General features: G+C 49.4%; 2 long non-coding RNA genes across 3 annotated transcripts; one reads left to right on the plus strand and one right to left on the minus strand.

The window, feature by feature from the left end:
- Positions 1–2,557: 2,557 nt before the first annotated feature.
- Positions 2,558–19,690, plus strand: LOC116558521. 2 transcript variants are annotated; one of them, XR_004272036.1, is made up of 3 exons: positions 2,558–3,652; positions 11,815–12,160; positions 18,759–19,690. It is a non-coding gene; the product is annotated as an uncharacterized LOC116558521 (long non-coding RNA). The 2 variants fall into 2 exon arrangements; XR_004272037.1 differs by lacking the exon at positions 18,759–19,690 and adding an exon at positions 14,020–14,636.
- LOC116558522 lies at positions 3,977–5,563 on the minus strand. The gene is made up of 2 exons (XR_004272038.1): positions 5,531–5,563; positions 3,977–4,064 (listed from the first exon to the last, which is right to left on the minus strand). It is a non-coding gene; the product is annotated as an uncharacterized LOC116558522 (long non-coding RNA).
- Positions 19,691–19,983: the final 293 nt, after the last annotated feature.

A 19,983-nucleotide genomic window follows, 5' to 3' on the forward strand; every position in this document is an offset into this window, starting at 1 on the left:
AGCTGTGATCGCACCACTGCACTCCAGCCTGAGTGACAGAGCAAGACCCCGTCTCTTAAAAAAAAAATCACTTTACAAGCAATATTTATTGGTTGAAACAGTGGCGTAAGCAGCTCTCTCCAGCGTGCTCTAAGCAAAAGCAAAACAAAAATTTTTTTAATTTTTTTAAGTTGGGGAAAGTCATAGTCACACTCAGAACAGGATAAACATCTTCATGTTTATGAACATAGAACTATGGGTCGAAGTGAATGTGACGGCAGTGGACTTCTGTGCTCCTGTAGGACAGCCAGTGGTGCAGCTGGAAAGTCAGGGCCCTCAGGAGGTGGGTGCAGAGTTAGAGAATGTTGATTCAGCCCTGCCACCTGCCTGGAGCCTCCAGGCCTGGGCGAGCACGTGGGCCACAAACGGTGTGTCTGGCTTCTTCCACGTGACACCGTGGTTGTGAAGCCCACCCACACTGCAACACGCTGTCAGTTCCAACAGGCTATCAGTTCTTCATTTCTTTTTATGGCAGTAGAATGCTCCAGCGTATGGATATACGCTCTCCAGACTTTTTACAATGAAATATTTAAGACACATAAAAAGATCCACGAAATAATAGAATGAATAGCATGGAAGGAGTCCACAGCTTAGGGAGTAAAGCCTATTTGTCAATTACTCTATGCCTGTGGGAAACAGCCTTGAAGTCATGTTGATAATCGAGTTTCAGGAGGGAGCAGAAGTAGTTGGATGGGTTTGAGCTGCCCTCTTCACTCATAAGTCCTTGTTTGACCTTGTCAAACTCTAGGGATGTAGAACCGTGCCAAAAGTAACACTAAGTAAAAATCAAATAAGCTCAAACTTAGAAGCTCAGATTTGGGTTGCCGCCCACCTCTGCTTTCTCTTCTGGTTTGTATTTCATTCACTACCGTACTTCTTTCTGTAAATAACATAGAGCCCCTACTATCGCCAGGCCTGTTCTAGGTGCGGAAGATAGAGCAGCAAACAAACCAGACTAGAGCTCTATACTGGTGGAACTCACGTTCAAGTTCAGGAGACAGTAAAACAAGATACATATAAAAAATAAGCCATTTTATATTATCTGCATGTTAAGGATCCTCGCAGATCCGCAGGCAGATGGGGAGCAGGTATATCACAGACACGTGTTAGAAACGTGGGGACCCACCCTGGAACAAGTGAATTGACATCTGTGTTGTAGCAAGGTTCCCCAGGTGATTCACAAACGCATTCAGGTACTATGGAAAAAAAAAAAAAAGTGAAGGAGCTGAGGAGGGAGTGTAAATTGCAGGGGCTGGGGGTGCTGTGATTTTAAAACCAGTTGCCAGGGAACAGGGAAGGCCTGGTTTGGAAGGAGGCCCTGGCATAAGAGCTAAAGGGGGTTGGGGAGCGAAGCTCTGCAGGTATCCGGGAGAAGCCACCGCGGCAAATGCGAAGACCCTCGGGCCTCGAGGCAAGGGCCTGCCGTCCTGAGAGGCAGAGGCAGCGTGGTCGCAGGTGCAGCCGACTCATTTTTACTTCGCCTGCGGTGGTGTTTGGGGTGTGTCCTGCGGCGCCGTCCCTGAGCGCTGGAACGCGCAGCCCTGTAGGGCAGCGAAGCCCCGGAATGCACAGACCTGCGCGCTCCCAGCGCCGTTGGTCTGCGGTTCCTGCCATTTTGGCTCCCAAGGCTTTTCTACCTTGGACTTTCTTTAAAAAATGCAAATTCCCCTTTTATGGGCCAGGAGTGTAACAGAAGGCTCAGGTCCAAGGACCTAGTCCTTTCTGTCGGCTCCCGCAGTCGAAACATCTTTCCCTTAAACTCTGCCAGCACTCGAGCCGTGTGCTTGCACCATGGACCCTGCACAGAGGAGTCGAGGCCAGTGCAGTGCACCCAGGCCGGGGCAGACGGAGAACGCCCACGTGCTCACCCTACCCTCGGCCTTGCAGGGGAGGACGCTTCTAGTGTGACCCTGGCGAGTCACTGCGTCTCCCCACGCGCGCTACTCCCTCTGCGAAAATGGGGAATATCAGCTGCCCGGCTGGGTGGTTCTGACCCGAGTGGGGCCACTTTTAGGGAAGCTGCTTTGGCCAGAAAGCGCTGCCGGCCTCGGCTAAACCACGGCTGTGCGGATCACCCTCGCTCCGCGCCCTGATCTTCGTGTTGCTTCTGCACCCAGACTTGTGAGGTTGCTGCGCTCCGGGGTCTGGATTCCGCGCCCGCAGCGGCCCCCGCACGGTGACCACAGACCTGGGACTCGGCCGAGCGTCTCCGGCCACAGGATTCCCCGGGGAAGCGGCCACGAGCGGAGGAGAGGAGCGATTGGCTGGGAGGGAGGTGGGACAAGCGGTTACGCTGGCGCCGGGAGACTGCAGGGCGGGGACGCGGGGGCGGGCGGAGAGGGGAGGACATTGAGGCGGCTGCGGAGGAGCGGGAGGACCGAGCGGAGCGGGAGCGGGGGAGGAGAGGAGGGAGGGGCGGAGTGGCGAGGAAGAGGGAACTGGGACGGGGTGACCCGAATGGGGAGGCGGGGCCGAGGGGACCCGGGCGGGGTGGAGAGGGGGCGGGTGGGGAAAGGGGGGGGGGGGTTGGAGGGAAGAGGAAAGGGGCAGAGGAGCCCGCTGGGGAGGGGAGAGGAAGGAAATTAGGGTGGAGTGAGCGAAGAGGAGACGAGGGACTGGGCGTGCAGAGTAAAAGGAGCTGGGCGGGGAGGAAGCGAAGAGGGAGAAGCGGAGTGGGGAGATCAGGAGGGGGGAGGGCGAGGCGCCTCCCCGCAGCCGGGCACTGGCCTGGGGTCCTCCCCTCCCCCGGGGGCCAACGTCCCTGGGGCGTGATTAGCAGCTCCTAGGGGAAAAGGGCGGGGCCTGAGCTCGGGGCGCGGGGGTCCGGGTGGGGCGGCGACCCGCGGCGCTGCGCGAGACCGCGGCTCTGGCGCGAGGCCCTGAGTTTGCCCAGGGGGGCTCTGGTCACACCGCGTTTCTGGGCCTTTAGGTTCCTCCTCGTCTCTGCTCTCCGCCGACGCCCTGCCCTCCCTCCGCGCGTCAGAGCCGGGTCCCGGGCGCCCAGTGCTGGGGGGGACGGGGTGGGCACAGTCGGGGACGCCCCAGCGAGGACCTACTGGGTGTGATCCTGGGCGCACGAGATATGGAGCTGCAGTGACGAGACGGTCACCCGAAGGACCCTGGAGAGGGGCAGCTGTAGGGGGTCCTGGGAGAGGGTCTGACCGCGGGCCACCTGAGCGTCAGCGGGGGGGACGCGTGGGCCTGGAAAGATGGGGGAGATCTGACTGGTGGAGACATGAGTGCCCCAGAAAGGGAGGCCGAGGTGGTGGAAGCAAGGGCGCAGCTTGCTGGGCTCCAGGACCTGAGGGGTGGGAGGGAGCTTGAAGGCCTCAGGCCAGGCCAGCGGGCAGCACCCACTGCAGCCTACCAGCGGAAGGTGCGAGGCCACCCCTGCCCTCACCTATGGGTGACTTGTTGAGGTGACCTTTCTGAGCCTTGGCTTGTCCACATCTGCTAGTGGGGCAGTATCGGAGGGTGGTGAACATGTATAACATGTGGGAAGCTGTGTAGTGCCCTTCCCAGCCTGGCTGCTTCATGAACCTAGTCCCTTTCCCTCCTGGAAGAAGGAAGTCAACCCAGAGCCTTCTCACTGCTGGGCACCTTCCTAGCACAGGTAAGAACCACGTAGAATAAAACAGAAGACGCATGTCAGAGTCCAACAGAACAGGTGCCTGGCCTAGCTGGCCTCGGTTTGGGGCATGAATAAGAACCCCCTTACAAATTGCATCTGCATCAAGACTTAAGGCCTCAACTTGCTGATTCTTTGCTAGGGATTTTTATCACAATGGAAATAATATACTGCCATTGATTGCATCTGAATGAAGAGACACACACAAAGATGCACGTTTCATGGGAGTGTCTCTCTCACAAGCAGAGAGAACTCTTCTCGGCCAGAATTCCTTGACTTTCGAGTCTGTGTGTGATTTAGGACTACAGATTTTTTTTTTTTTTTTTTTTTTTGAGACGGAGTTTCGCTCTTGTTGCCCAAGCTAGAGTGCAATGGCGAGATCCCGGCTCTCTGCAACCTATAAAACATAATAGGGTCAGAGAGGCGGGATCCACAGCAGAGCTGTGGGCAAAACTGCTGGCACCAGGCAGGTCCCTCCTCCAAGATACAGCATAGAGGGTGACGTGCCTGAAGGCACACAGGCTCTGGGTTAGGCTTTGTGGGATTCTGACCTCACTGAGTCATTATTGAGAATGCCCTGGTATGTTAGATCATGACTCAGTTTCTCCATAGGAAAACTGGGAGCAAAGTTACTGGCTGTTTAACTTCCCTGAGGGTAGGTGCAGTTTTAAAATAGCTTCTTCAAGTTGAGGCAGTTGGTTGGTGGGTGTCACTATCATTTCTGTGGGATGGAGGAGGTGTGGCCTCCAGGTGAGATCAGTGCCATGGAATGGCTGAAGTGACATGGAAAGGCCAGGAGGCAGCCTGACAGGAAGGGTGGCATCCTCCAAAGGGAGTGAAGACAGAAACTGGAGGGGTGTGGCCGACCCTTCGTAGAGAGACTTCATGACACTGGCATTCCCCGGGGTAGTGTGTGGCTCTGTGCAAGCCCCAGACATTGGCCAGGGCAGGTGAAGCCGCCCTCGATGCCATATGTGGAACTGGATTTAATTGGTGGGATAATCATTGCTGAGCCACAGTGTCACCACAAATGCAAACAAGCGTGCACCTTCTTTCCTGGTGAGTGCAATAGTCAGCCAAGCCCTTGTGGAGCAGCCCAGCCTTGTTTCCTAACTGGGTGGGCCCTGCTTTGATGACAGGTGCATTCCTAGAGGTACTGTCTTCCTGCAGAGCTTTACGTAATGCAATGGGAGAACGCGTAATGCAATGGGAGAAGAACGCTTTGATGGCGTGGGCGCTTAAGGTCCTTGAAACCCCAGCGAACTCTCAGGGCAGCCTGGAGTGAATGCAGTGGCTCGGGAGCCCCTTCCTCATCTGTTTGGGCTGGCGTATTTGCCACCCTTGGAACCTCTGTCAGCATTCCCTCTGTCTGTCTCCTCAGCAAGCTCATTTATGTCCTTATACCTACACTCAGGGACCTAAAAATAATCTCTCTCATCTCAGCCAATCTTTCTCATCCTCAAGATGTCGTTCAAGCCACACCTCCATCTTCCATCTACCCCAGTAGCTCCAGGATTTTTCTCTGAGCTCATAGCATTCAGAGTCATTTAACACACATACTGATCTTGAGTTGCCTGCCATTTTTAGATTATGAGTCTTTTTTTTCTTTTTTTTAGGTGGGGGTGGGGTGAGGTTCTGTTGACCATGCTAGAGTGCAATGGCATAAACATATCTAACTGCAGCTTCAAACTCCTGAGTCCAAGTCATCCTCCCCTCTCAGCCCCCGCCCCCCGGTAGCTGAGACGATACCACCATGCCCAGCTAGTTAAAAAAATTTTTTTTTTTTTTTTTTTTTTTTGAGACGGAGTTTCGCTCTTGTTACCCAGGCTGGAGTGCAATGGCGCGATCTCGGCTCACCGCAACCTCCACCTCCTGGGTTCAGGCAATTCTCCTGCCTCAGCCTCCTGAGTAGCTGGGATTACAGGCATGCGCCACCATGCCCAGCTAATTTTTTGTAGTTTTTAGTAGAGACGGGGTTTCACCGTGTTGACCAGGATGGTCTCGATCTCTTGACCTCGTGATCCACCCGCCTCGGCCTCCCAAAGTGCTGGGATTACAGGCTTGAGCCACCGCGCCCGGCCTAAAAAAATTTTTTTTTTAGAGATGGGGTCTCACTATGTTGCCCAGGCTGGTCGCAAACTTTCGGCTTCAAGTCATCCTCCCGCCTTGACCTCACAAAGCGCTGAGATTACAGATATGAGCCACCGAGCTCAGTGGTTTTTGAGTCTTAACTTTTCTTCTGGAACCTAGGTTTCCTGATGGCGGATGTGCTATGAGATATATTGTTTACTGCCGAATCCAAAACCATGTGGAAGATATTTCAGCATCCTGTTCAATACCTAGAGACTGTTACTTCCGGCAATAATCCATGAAGAGCTGTGTTTAGATGTGTAATGAAAACACATGTGATAGCCAGGCATGGCAGCTCATACCTGTAATTCCAACACTTTGGGAGGCCAAGAGGAGAGGATAGTTTGAGGCCAGGAGTTTGAGACCACCTAGGGTAACAAAGCAAGATCCTGTATCTACAAAACATTTTTTTACATTAGCCAAGTAAGGTGGCGTGCGCGTGTAGCTTGACTACTGGGGAGGCTGAGATAGGAGGATCGCTTGAGCCCAGCAGTTGGAGGCTGCAGTGAGCCGTGATTGCACCAGTGCACTCCTGCTAGGTGACAGAGGGAGCCCCTAACTCAAAACAAAACCAGACACGGGGAAAAACCTCCACACACGTCAGGATTTTCTCTGTACTCTCAACTACTCTCGGTACTTCACTTCTGACACCAGCTGTGTGAATTTTTTCCCCGTGTTGACCAATTTTCCAACCCCAGCTGGAAGTCCTGAAATTCAATCCAATCCTGACACTACCTGGAGTTGGCACAGCCCCTACCGGTTGAAGTCTGATGGGGCTGCCATTAGACTGCCCCTACTTCAGACGCCAGTCACAAGCCCTCACTGTCACCTGTGCTTCTGATGGGCCAGCTACAAATCAGAGGTTCCCATGACCCCAGCCTCAGATTCTGTCATTTCTGGAATGGCTCACAGAACTCAGATAAACACCTTATTTGGTTTACCTGTTTATTATAAAGGGGACAGCTCAGGAACAGATGAAGGGAAGAGAGCACAGCGCAAGAGACGGGGAAGGGCATGGAGCCCTCACAACCCTCACAGGTCTGCCGCCCTCCCAGCACTTCCATGTGCTCAGCAACTCAGAACTCTCTGCACCCTACCTTTTTGGTGAGGCTTCATGATGCAGGTATGACTGATAAAATCATTGACCATCAGCCTTTCAACTCAGTTTCCAGCCCCTTAGTCTCCTCCCGCCTCCCCAGGGGGTGGGAACTGGGGGGCAGTGCTGAACATTCCCATCCTCTCATCACACGGTTGGTTCCCCTGGCAACCAGCACCACCATCCTCTAAGAGCCCCCCATCAGCAGAATCTCAGGTTGAAAGGGGCTTGTTATGAATCACTTAGGAAATTCCAAGCATCTTACAAGCTCTGTGCCCAGAACAGGGTTGAAGACCAAGTGTGTATCTCTTATTGTAAATCATAATACCGTATCACAAACTGATTAATTGACACTCTTCAGGACCAACAACAACAAAAACTTTCTCTCTCATCCAAATACCTAAGAAACAAAAAGCTGACTCTCAGATGTGACTGAGGGTGCTCAGCCCTTCTCTTTCCTCTGCAGCCTGGCCCCTCTGTCCTTGGCCTGTCTTGTGGGAAGGGACCAACTCTGCCCAGCATACCTTGCAGACACAATGCAGCTATTTCCAGGGTCAACTCTGGAGGAGCTCAGGGAGCTGCAACACCACCCAGTGTCAGGCATTTCTCTCTTCCTGGCTCAGGAAGCCAAGGGAACGATACTCTCCGTTTCAGTGACTAGGGTGGCATGTGAACTTCAGGGCTTTCCCGGGGTGAAAATACAAATCAGCATGTATTGAACTGGACACGGGGTGTGGGGGTAGGGGGGCTCATACCTGCAATCCCAGCACCCCACTCTAGATGCCCCCACGTGAACACCTACCTTTTTAGGCTTCGCAAATGACTTTAGGACTAAGTTGTTCAGGAAGGGAAGAGGAAGAGCAGCATCTGACAGCTAAAGTCTCAGTTTCCTTACTATAATGTCATCATGATTCCTGCATTATATGGTTGCCATGAGAACGATGTGAGATAGTGTACGGAAAGTGCGTCTGCACGTGGTGATCCTGCAGTGTCACTGCCGTCACCATTAGGATAAACCAACACCTGCATTGTCTTCATTTATTTATTTATTTTTAGTAGAGACGAGGTCTTGCTGTGTTGCCCGGGCTAGTCTTGAACTCCTGAGCTCAGGAGATCCTTTCACCTCAGCCCTGCAGAGTGCTGGGTGAGCCACGTGATCAGCCCAACACCTGCATTTGTCATTTGGCAGAAATACATCAGAGACCCCGGGACCAGAGTAACCCAGGAAGAGTGGGCGAGAGTGGTAGATGTATCAAGATGGGAGGCTAGGCTGGGCGCGGTGGCTCGCGCCTGTAATCTCAGCACTTTGGGAGGCTGAGGTGGGTGGATCCTCTGAGGTCAGGAGTTCTGGACCAGCCTGGCCAACATGGTGAAACCCCATCTCTACTAAAAATACAAAAAAAAAAAAAAGCTGGGTGTGAGTGGTACATGCCTGTAATCACAGCTAATAGAGAGGCTGAGGCATGAGAATCGCTTGAATCCAGGAGGCGGGGGTTGCAGTGAGCTGAGATACTTTGGCCTGGGTGACAGGGTAAGACTCTGCCTAAAAAAAAAAAAAAAAAGGAGGCTAATGCCTCTTTAAGAGATGAAGACACTCATCATTATATCAGCTAAGTTAAAATATGTAAGTATAGAGAAGCAACTAGAAGGAAACACTCTAATATGTTAACACTGATTACTTCTTTCAGTGGGATTATGTGACTTTAAAAAAATTCTGTGTTTCTTAAAATTTATGAAATGAATATTTATTATTCAAATTTAGGAAAAAAATTTTGTTTTAGAAGGGCCCTGGTTAAATTTAGTATGACTCATTGAAAGCTACTCCAAGCCTCAGCAGTCAGCGGTGCCTTTTTCTGCTGCCTGTATTGATACCCTGGCTCTGCCTTTTACCAACCAGGGTGATCAGGGACAAGTTAATTAACTTATTTGTGCCTTTGTTTTGTGTTTTATAAAATTGAGGTTTACAGTGCCTAATTCAGGCTAATTTGGCAATTAAATAAGATACTGCTTATCAAGTACCTGGCACACATAAGTACACAAAATTGTTAGCTACGCCGGGTGCAGTGGCTCACACCTGTAATCTCAGCACTTTGGGAGGCCAAGGTGGGTGGGTCATTGGAGGTCAGGAGTTCGGGACCAGACTGGCCGACATGGTGAAACCCTGTCTCTACTAAAAATACAAAAAATTAGCCAGGCGTGGTAGTGCGTGCCTACAGACTCAGCTACTTGGGAGTCTGAGGTAGTAGAGAGGTGGAGGTTCTGGTGAGCTGAGATCGCACCACTGCCCTCCAGCCTGGGCAACAGAGTGAGATGCCATTTCAACAACAACAAAAAAAAGGCCAGGCTCGGTGGCTCACGCCTATAATTTCAGCACTCTGGGAGGCCATGGTGAGCGGATCAGCTGAAGTTGGGAGTTCAAGAACAGCCTGACCAACATGGAGAAAACCAGTCTCTACTAAAAATACAAAAGTTAGCCAGACATATTGGCGCATACCTGTAATCCCAGCTACTCGGGAGGCTGAGGCAGGAGAATCGCTTAAACTGGGGAGGTAGAGGTTGCGGAGGACCTAGGCAATGAGCTGAGATTTCGCCATTGCACTCCAGCCTGGGCAACAAGAGGAAAACTCCGTCTCAAAAAAAAAAAAAGAAAGAAAGAAAGCAATGTTAGTTACAATAGTATTGTTTTTGGATGGGAAGGTCTGGAATGTAGTTAGTGTCCAGACCTTCCTCAGCTTTCCCGGAGGAAGAATTCCTCCTGTCTGAGTGGCCTCAGCTATGCCTCCTACTTGATTGCTATCCTGTCATTCACCCAAAGATTGCAGGCAGCTGGGCCTCCTGTGAGGCAACAATCCGAGGCAAGGGTGACACTCTAGGCAGAGGAAGTGTTTGTTTTCCTAACTTGTTGATTGGGTTCCAAAGAGATCAGTTTCTTAGTTGACTCAGCCTCTTTGCAGTAGGAGACCATGACTGGCATGCACAGGGCAAAAGATACAGCTCTGTGTCTGAGTTCCCATCCAGTATGGGATTTGTCCTTTCATTCACTCCTTCATTTGGTTGTTAAATTCACACATGTGTATTAGATGCCTGCTATATGTCAGGCACTGCTGTAGACGATGAGAGACAATCAATTAAAATGCAATGAATTAAAAATTAATTAATAAGGGACTTGAACAAATATTTGTACACTTATGCTCAGAGCAACGTTATTCATAATACCTAAAAGGCAGAAGCAGCCCAAATGTCCATGGACAAATACATTAATAAACAAAATGTGATCTAGACATACAATGATAGGGTTTAGCCCAACGAAGAAAGGAAATTCTAGCCAGGTTCAGTGCCTCATGCCTGTAATCCCAGAACTTTGGGAGGCCGAGGCAGCGAATCGATTGAGGCCGGGAGTTTGAAACCAGCCTGGTCAACATAGCTAGAACCTGGCTCTACAAAAGGAAAAAAAAAATTAACCAGGCGTGGTAGTGTGCGTCTGTAGTCCCAGCAACTCAGGAGGCTTAAGTGGGAGGATTGCTTGAGCCCAGCATTTCAAGGCTACAGTAAGCCATGATTGCACTCAGGCCTGGGTGACAGAGCAAGACTGTCTCAAAAGTAAATAAATAAATAAAGCAGATAACAATAGATGAAAAGGAGAGGAAATTCTAACACGTGCTACTTAGAACACGGATGAACCTTAAGGACATTATGTTGGGTGAAGTCAGCCAGTCACAAAAAAGACAAATAACGGTGAAATTCCACTTATAGGAAGTGCCTAGAGGAGTCAAACTTGTAAAGACAGAAAGTAGAAAAGGTGGTCAGCAGTAGCAGCGGGGAAGGAGTGAATTATTGCTTAATGTTTACAGAGCTTCGGTTCGGGAAGATGCTAAAAGTTCTGACGATGGATGGGAGTGAGAATTGCACGATAGGATGTATGAGAGACCAGAATATGCTATCCCAAAATATGCCTCTTTGACATAAGGATTATTTTGAGCTGATTATTTTGAGAAACTGCAGACACAGGAGAAATTCTGAAGACGGAGTAGAAGTTACTCTTTGTAAGGGGCATATACATCTACAAAGGAAATCTTTATTGTAAGGGTGTCCCAGAGACAGGTGATTTTAAATCACTAGACTCCCTTCATTGGACAAGGCATGAATTTAAACCTGCATCACAAATGTTACCCTTGTTTACTGTACTTTTCCTGGGCCTCTTCTTTCTTTTTTCTTCCTTTTTGAGATGGAGCCTTGCTCTGTTGTGCAGGCTGGAGTGCAGTGGCACGACGATCTAGGCTCACTGCAACCCCTGCCTCCTGAGATCAAGGGATTCTTTTGCCTCAACCTCCAGGTAGCTGGGACTACAGGTGCATGCCACCATACCTGGCTCATTTTTTTTTTTTTTTTTTCAGTAGAGACAGAGTTTCATTATGTTGACCAGGATGGTCTTGAACTCCTGAGCTCAAGTGATTTGCCTGCTTCAGCCTTCCAACGTGCTGGGATTACAGGCATGAGCCATGGCGCCTGGCCAACATTGTCTTATAATGGGCCTTCCCCATATCCTTCTTTCTTTGTTTCAGTTGAAGATGGTATCTCAGCCTGATTTTTAAGCCATCTCTTTGATATTCATGTTATTAAACTTTTGTCTGCTTTTCTCTTAATAATCTGTCTTTTTTCTCAGGAGTCAGCCTCAACTAAGAAATATTTCTCTCCTCTCCTACAGTTCTTAATGGCACTGAACTGTACACTTAGCCAAGGTTAAAATGATAAAGTTTACGTTATGTATATATTTCTCATCATAATTTTTTAATATGAAAAAAATCACAATAGCTTTAGATAATGGAATCAAGCATAGAAATTGTAGAAATTAAGCTCATGGAAAAATTTACAGAACAAATTTAGCTTTTGCAATTTTTTTTTTGAAACTTCCTTTGAACAGACAATTTACCAAACAAGATACACAGGTAACAAACGAGCACATGAAAAGCTGCTCAGCATCCTTAGTCATGAAACTCTCAGAAGGCGCCAGGACACGCCTCTCACGATGGCTAAAATGAAAAAAGATTGACCTTACCAGCTGAGTACAAGGATGCAGAGCAAATGGGACTCTCATGCATGACTGTTGAGAATGTAAAATGATACAACCACTTTGGAAACTAGTTTGGCACTTTGTTGAAAAGTTAAGCAATACTACCCTATGATCTAGCCATTGCATTCCTAGATATTTACCCAGGAGAAACGGAAGCATGTGTTCCTACTGAGACAAACACAATGTCCATCAACAGGTAGGTGAAAAAAACAAACTGTGCTATGCATACAGCACCATGTCACTCAAAAAAAAAAAAAAACAAAAAAAACAAACTGGCCAGGTGCAGTGGCTCACACCTGTAATCCCAGCACTTTGGGAGGCCAAGGCGGGCAAATCACTTGAGGTCAGGATGTGAGACCAGCCTGGCCAACATGGAGAAACCCCATCTCTACTAAAAATACAAAAATTAGCTGGGTGTGGTGGCAGGCACCTGTAATCCCAGCGACTTGGGAGGCTGAGGCGTGAGAAGTGCTTGAACCCAGGAGGCAGAGGCTGCAGTGAGCTGAGATCGCACCACTGCATTTCGGCCTGGGTGACAGAGTGAAACTCTGTCTTAAAAACAAAACAAAACAAAAACAAAGAAAACTCCAACAAAAACCAGGTAAGCTGTGGTATATGCGTACAGCACCATGCCACTTTCAACGATTAAAAAAATGAACTGTTGCCTCTCTATGGATGAATCTCAAAATAACTATGCTGAATGAAAAAAGACAGGCAAAAAAGAGAATATGCTCTATGATTACATTCAGTGGCAGACCAGTATATGGTGACAGAGGGCCAATCAATGGTTGCCTGTGAAGGAGGGAGGGGAATGAAGGAGGAAGAGATTACCAAAGGACACAAGGACATTTTGGGGGGGTGACAGATAAATTCATTATCTTGATTTTTTTTCATGGGTGTGTGCCTGTGTCACAGTGTGTAAAACTGTACACTTATGTGCAATTTACTGTATGTCAATTATGCATTAATAAATGTGCTAAAACCAAAATGAAAAAAATGTAAATGCACACACAGAAAGTGCAGTTGGGCGGGGCATGGTAGCTCGTGCCTATAATCTCAGCACTGTGGGAGGCTGAGGTGGGAGGATCTCTTGAGTCCAGGAGTTCAGTACCAGACCCATAAGATAGGGAGACATCGTCTCTACTAAAAATTTAAAAAAATTACCCAGGTGTGGTGGTGTGTGGCTGTTGTCCCAGCTATTTGGGAGGCTGAGGCAGGAGGATTGCTTGAGCTTGGGAGGTCAAGGCTTCGGTGAACCATGAGTGTGCCATTGCACTCCAGCCTGGGTGACAGAGCATCACTCTGTCCCCAAAAAAACTTTAGAAAGCTTTAAAAAAAAAAGCTTTAGAAAGCCAATCTGGCTGTGAGGAAGTGAGCTGGAGGAAAAGTAGGACACAGGTAAGGAACTGGAGGGCCTGGGTTAGGAGAAGTGAGGACGTCACTGGTGAGGGAGTGGCTGGAGTCCACAGCTGCACGGATGTGGTCTGTTCCTGTGCCAGCCACTCCCTCCATCTTTTCAAGATCCCGGAGTGTAGGAAATTTGACCCCAGCTTTACAGAGAGGACAGTGACTGGGAGCAGTGAAGTCACTTGCTCAAGGGCACACAGCTGCTGGAGAGCTGGGGCTTCCAGTCCTGCGGGTTCGGAGTCCAAAGCCCATGCTTGTGGGGTCCAGCCCTGCAGGGTCCCGTCAGTCCCTCTCTGCTGGTTTGGAGACGAGGAACTGCAGAAATAAAATACACAAGACACAAAGAAAGAGAAAGCAGAGTTTGGGCCCAGGGGTCCACTGCCAACCAAAGCTCCGAGTCCAGCAGTGGCCCCAAGTGCCTGACATTTATTGAGTACAAAGCAGGGAAGGGCAGGTAGGATGAGGTCATGGTGGTCAGTGACAGGGTCAGGTAAATCACATGTCTTGGAGGTAGGGGGCCCAAGACTTTGAAGAAGCCCAGGGGAGGAGAAAACCTAAGGAGTCAGCACTTTTTCCATACTTGTCAAGAAATAGCAAGGTCACTATGATTTATGTTACTATTACTAATGCTTATCTTCCAAGGAAAAGAGGAACCAGGTGCAGAAGCAGAACTTGAAAGTAGCCACGGAACGTGACCGCTGAAGCGCAGCACCACATGGAGACAATTAAGTCCCCGGATGTCTGTGGGCCTCCCTGACAGCCCTCAGGCCTCCCACAAGAGCTTGGAGAACTGGAGTTTTCTCCTCGATCCTCAGGGTATGAGACGTCTTGGCCATCTTGGATGTCTCCTCCCCTGGCTGGCTAAACAACGGGCGCTTTCTCAGTGCTGACACTGTCGCACAGCCGAGGCGTCCTCCAGCAGTCCTTTTGCGGGCTTCACAGAGGACTCAGAGCATCGTGTCTTAGGGTCACCGCTTTTCCATTGCCACTTCAGTCCCATACTTCTTGACCTGAGACTTACTAGTAAGATTAAAGATTAGATGATTAAATAGATATATTTATGATTACATATGAATAGCTATGTGATTATTTATGATTTTATATATAGGAATATATAACTGTATCTCTAATTCTTTTCTAATTCTATGTTTATCTGAGAACATGCTGAGGCTTCGAACCCTTGCCTCGGCTCTTACGGGGTTTCCCCCCCACCACATGCTCACAAGGACCTCTCTAATGTAGGTAAAAGCCATCGAGGAAGACTCTCCCTTGTCTTGCTCTCTGAAATTGCTCACCCTCATGGCGGCTTGTTGCATGACCGTGTTTCCCTGGGAGGAGGCAGGGTGCCATGGGAATATTAACGTCATCTAGGCAGTCAGGAAGGGAAGGCTTCCTGGAGGAAGGGACATTCCAGCTGAGCTGCAAAGAATGCGCAGGAAGGGGAGGAGCTCGGAAATGAGCAAGTTTAAGGGTGGTTATGAGAAAAGGGAGAATGTGTTCTATGGGGTGGGATGTGACTGCCTGGAAATAAACCAGGGCAGGGCCTGCTTGAAAATCTGAGCTTCGGCATTGCTGGGTGGTGGCGTGAGACGCAGAGAGAGGCATCAGAGGCTGATGTTTGTTCTCTGTGTGGCAGCTTAGAGAACGGAGTGGATGGGAGGGAGGCCAGGTGAGATCCTGCCTGCCAGGCAGCTGCCTATTGTGGTTACCATGGAAACGTTAGACTGCAGACCCAGCAGCCTCTAGTCCAGCCCCTCTTATTAAGGATGACAAGACTAAGAACCAGACAGAGGAAGAGATTTGCTCTTTCTTGCTGGCGGCCTGGAAACCTCCGTCAGAAAATATTGCAGTAAAACACACATGAGATAAAAGTCACTATTTACTTTGCAATCATTTTTATTTCGTAGTATTATTATTTTAGACACAGTCTCTGTCTGCTGCCCAGGCTCAATGTGATCTTGGCTCACTGCAACCTCCGCCTCCCAGGCTCAAGCGATCCTCCGTCCTCAGAATCCCGAGTAGCTGGGACCACAGGCGCACACCACCTTGCCTGGCTAATTTTTGTATTTTTTGTAGAGACAGAGTATCACCATGTTGCCCAGGTAGGTCTCGAACTCCTGGGCTCAAGTGATCCTCCCACCTCAGTCTTCCAAAGGGCTAGAATTACAGGTATGAGCCACTATGCCTGGCTAACCATTTTTAACTGTCTTTGGAAACTCCTCTCATCATTCTAAACTGAAACTCTGTCCCTATTAAATAATTCCCACCTCCCCTCCCCCCAGCTCTAGCAATCGTCAACCATCATTTTTACCTTCTTCTTCCTCCTCCTCTTTTTCTTCTTTTTTCCTCTTCCTCTCCCCCTCCTTCTCCTCCTTCTCCTCTTCTTCCTCTTTGAGAGAGAGAGGAGAATTTGCTGGGTCGCCCAGCCTGGAGTGTAGTGGTGTAATTACAGCTCCCTGCAACCTTGAATACCTCTGGGCTCAAGCAATCCTCCCACCTCGGCCGACCGAGTAGCTAAGACTACAGGTGTGTGTCACCACACATGGCTAATTTTTAAATTTCTGTGTGGAGACAAGGTCTTACTGTGTTGCCCAGGCTGGTCTCAAACTTCTGGCATCAGGTGATCCTCCCACTTTGGTCTCCAAAGTTCTGGGATTACAGATGTGAGCCACCACGACTGGCGTCTACTTTCTGCCTCTGTGAATTTGACTCCTCTAGGGACCTCATGTAAGTACAATCACATGATATTCTTCCTCTTATGTCTGGCTGACTTCACTTAGCATAATATGCTCAAAGTTCACCCATGTTGTGTCATGGGTCAGAATTTCCTCCCTTTTTAAAGGCCAAATATTATCCCATTGGGTGGGTAGACGGTATTCTGTTTATCCATTCGTCTGTTGATGGACCTAGGCTTGCTTTTGCCTTTTGGCTGTTGTGAACAAGGCTTCTAAAAACATGGGTGTATTAGAAACCTTCTTCATAAACATCAATTATTGGTACTTAGTGAAGAAGGCTTTTGTTAAGTTTTAAATACAAGGAAAAGAGAAAAGAGAAGAACGATACATTTCTCCCTGAAAGTAGACCAGAAGCAGCCTTTGTGCCTAAATGCTTTCAGGACTCATCTGAGGCCAGGCTTTCCCTGGGTCTTGCTCTGGATACTGTATGTTTAGACTACACATGCGTCCAGCTCTGGCTCCTGTGGCACATGTTAGGAGAGCAGCTTTCGTCGATGAGGCAGATTTGCCTTGGGATTTGCTTCTCCTGGGGGACTCTCTGGGCTTCTAGGAAAACTGACAAAAGGCCAGCTGGTCTGTTCTACCATTTACAGGAATGTAGGCTCCACGATGGCAGATGTACCTGTCTCTTTTCTTAACCAGTGAGTCGCCAGCACCTAGAACACTGGCTGGTACTCGAAGAAGAATTTGTCAGGCAGGGCGCGGTGGCTCATGCCTGTAATCCCAGCACTTTGGAAGACCTAGGTGGGAGGATCACTTGAGCCCAGGAGTTCAAGATCAGCCTGGTGACATAGTGAGACCCCACCTCTACACAAAATAAAAAATTAGCCAGTGATAGTGGCATGGGCCTGCAGTTCCAGCTACTTGGAAGGCAGAGGTGGAAGGATCGCTTGAGCCCAGGAGCTGAGATTACAGTGACCCTTGGTCATGCCACTGCACTCCAGCCTGGGTGACAGAGCAAGACTTTGTTTAAAAAAAAAAAAAAAGAAGAATTTGTCAAATGAATGAATGACTAACTGGACCCTCCATGGGGTCCAAGACAAATCTCCACAGCCCAGGAAAGGAAGGACTCCATGGAGGGTCCAATTAGTCATTCATTCATTTGACAAATTCTTTTTATTTATTTATTTTTTTGAGACCAAGTTTTGCTCTGTCGCCCGGGCTGGAGTGCAGTGGCGTGATGACAGCTCACTGAGTTACGTGACCCCGCACTTACCCAGGCTCTAATTCCAGCATGACTCTCTGTGTTCTCATCACTCAGCTGGTAGAAATGACACCTGCTTGAGCCAACCTCACCTGTCATGAACAGGAGCATCCAGGGGACCGTGGAAATAAAAGTGCTGTCCCAATGGATGTCATGATTGTCCCTTGCTGTGACCTCTCCTCCCAGCACCAGCCTTGCGTCTACCAGTAACCTCCCACCTTTGAGCACCTCTCAAAACTCAGAACTTCTCTGTCTTCTCTCTCCGTGGCCTCCCCTTTCCTGCCCCAAGTCTGGCTGCTTCTTTCCTTTTATGGCCCTCATTTCCTCGGCCATCACCTCTGGTCAGGAATCCCTCCCCACTGTGTGACCATTGTCAAAACCTTGACCGTCTTCTGCCTCTGGACTTTTCTGCCCCATCTCACCAATGCTGCAAGAGACATCCCCCAAAGTGCAGCTCTGACCTCATGGCCCTAATTTAAACTTAACTGAGGGGTTGGGCGCAGTGGTTCACAACTGTAATCCCACACTTTGCGAGGCCAAAACAGGCAGATCACCAGAGGTCAAGTGTTCGAGATCAGCCTGGCCAACATAGTGAACCCTTGACTGTACTAAAAATACAGTAATACAAGCTGAGCATGGTGGCGCATGCCTGTAATCCCTACTTGGGAGGCTGAGGCAGGAGAATCACTTGAACACTGGAGGTGGAGGCTGCAGTGAGTCAGGATCGTGCCACTGCACTCTAACCTGGGTGACAGAGCAAGACTTAGTCTTTAAAAAAAAATGACTGACGGTGGACCGACTGCACGTAACCTCCTCCCTGGCTTTCCAGGACCTCCCAGCCATGGTCTCTCTGACTGGATTCTGCCCTTTGGCCTCTGCGTCTCCTCCCGCCAGCTGCGGCGCGGCACCTGCCTCTCCTGAGCGTGTGCTGAGCATCTGCCTCCCTGCCTGTGCACACTGTCCTCCTCTGGCTGCAACATCAATTCTCTCTCCTCCCTGCTCTGCTGAGATCCTTCCTATGCTTTAAAACGCAGCTCAAGGGCCGGGCGCAGTGGCTCACACCTATAATCCCAGCACTTTGAGAGGCCGAGGCAGGCGGATCACAAGGTCAACAGATCGAGACCATCCTGGCCAACGTGGTGAAACCCCGTCTCTACTAAAATACAAAAAATTGGCCGGGCTTGATAGTGGGTGCCTGTAGTTCAGCTACTTGGAAAGCTGAGGCAGGAGAATCACTTGAACCTGGGAGGCAGAGGTTGCAGTGAGCAGAGATCACACCACTGCAGTCCAGCCTGGGTGAGAGAGACAGGCTTCGTCTCAAACAAATAAACAATGCAGCTCAAATGCCACACTGTGCTTTTTCTATGCTTAATCCACACTCCTCTCACCATACGCACCACGTCGACTCAGAGTGTTTGCTTGCATTCCTTCCTTGGCTTCCCCACTAGACTGAATTCCTGAGGGTGGAGAGGATGTGTCTTGTTTCCACTGCCAGCACCGTCTGGTCCAATCGGCAAGAAGTGGTTGCTGATTTTGGCAGACTCCTTGCTCTCCTTCCTTCTTTGCCCAGGTCGTGGGTGCTGACCTTATCAAAGGGCAGCCTGGGGTTATTCTTGGCATAACCAGCACATAGCTGGTTATGCACACAGCACGTCGCCCAGTTCCTGGCTTGGAGGGAGAGCGCTCACGTTTGATGGTTACAACAATGGATGGGAACCCATAGCCAGTGGCTTTGATGCCTCTGTGCCTGATGGGAAGCTGAGAAGGAATTGACAGAGCTCTTCTTTCTTTGGGTCACTAGCGTCCCGCAGCTTCAGCGTTTCTTTGTGCTCAAGCAAGCGCAGTTGCCAGGACCACAGAGGAAGGGGATGGAAGAATGGCCTCAGCCGTCTCGGAGGATGGCACTTGTTGCCCCCAGTGCCATCTGCCAAAGACCTTTTCAATTACACCAGACGCATTGGCTCTAGGCAGCCTCAGCTTCCTGTCACCACGGACTCTGTTTAAGGTCTCAGCTGGACTTGGCTGCATTGGAGATTGCAGGGAATATGGCTGGTCCACTTGGGTGGCTTTGCACGTGGCCATCCTGTGCGTATGCCCTTCTGCCAGCCTGGCGGCCTCTCCCTTCATCTGCCTTGTCCTTGAAATGCATCAGCAGGGGGAGCTGGATCTGTCCTAAACCTGACGGAAAACAGACGTCCCCGCACGCAGAGGAGCAAGCTGCCTCGCTGGGTTTTTCTGGAATAGCTCAGATGGCTGTTATTTTATTCATTGGAATGGAGATGAATTGCTAAATGTACCAGTTAAATGTGATTTAAATTGTATATCGTTGTCAAGTTTTTCACATAAATTCACTAATTAAAAAAAATTCTTTGCACAGACATTTGCCTTGATTTTTGTGTTTCATGAGCTGGGGAGACAAATGATCTAGCTGGGAAGACCATTTTCTGTTTCTAAACTACATGAGGAATTGCCTTCAAGACATTAGACATAAGACACTAGAAGGCTAAAGTCAGCGTGTTTGAGGGCAGCCTTAAGGCATCCTCAAGGTCCTTGTTGAAGAGCTGGTAGATCCACATATAACCATTTATTTTATTTTATTTTTATGATTTATTTTTTAAAGGCAGGGTCTTGCTCTGTTGCCCAGGCTGGAGTACAGTGGTGTGATCATAGTTG

Source organism: Sapajus apella, unplaced genomic scaffold (assembly GCF_009761245.1).
Source record: "Sapajus apella isolate SASKATOON/1434 unplaced genomic scaffold, GSC_monkey_1.0 scaffold21, whole genome shotgun sequence".
NCBI lineage: Eukaryota > Metazoa > Chordata > Mammalia > Primates > Cebidae > Sapajus > Sapajus apella.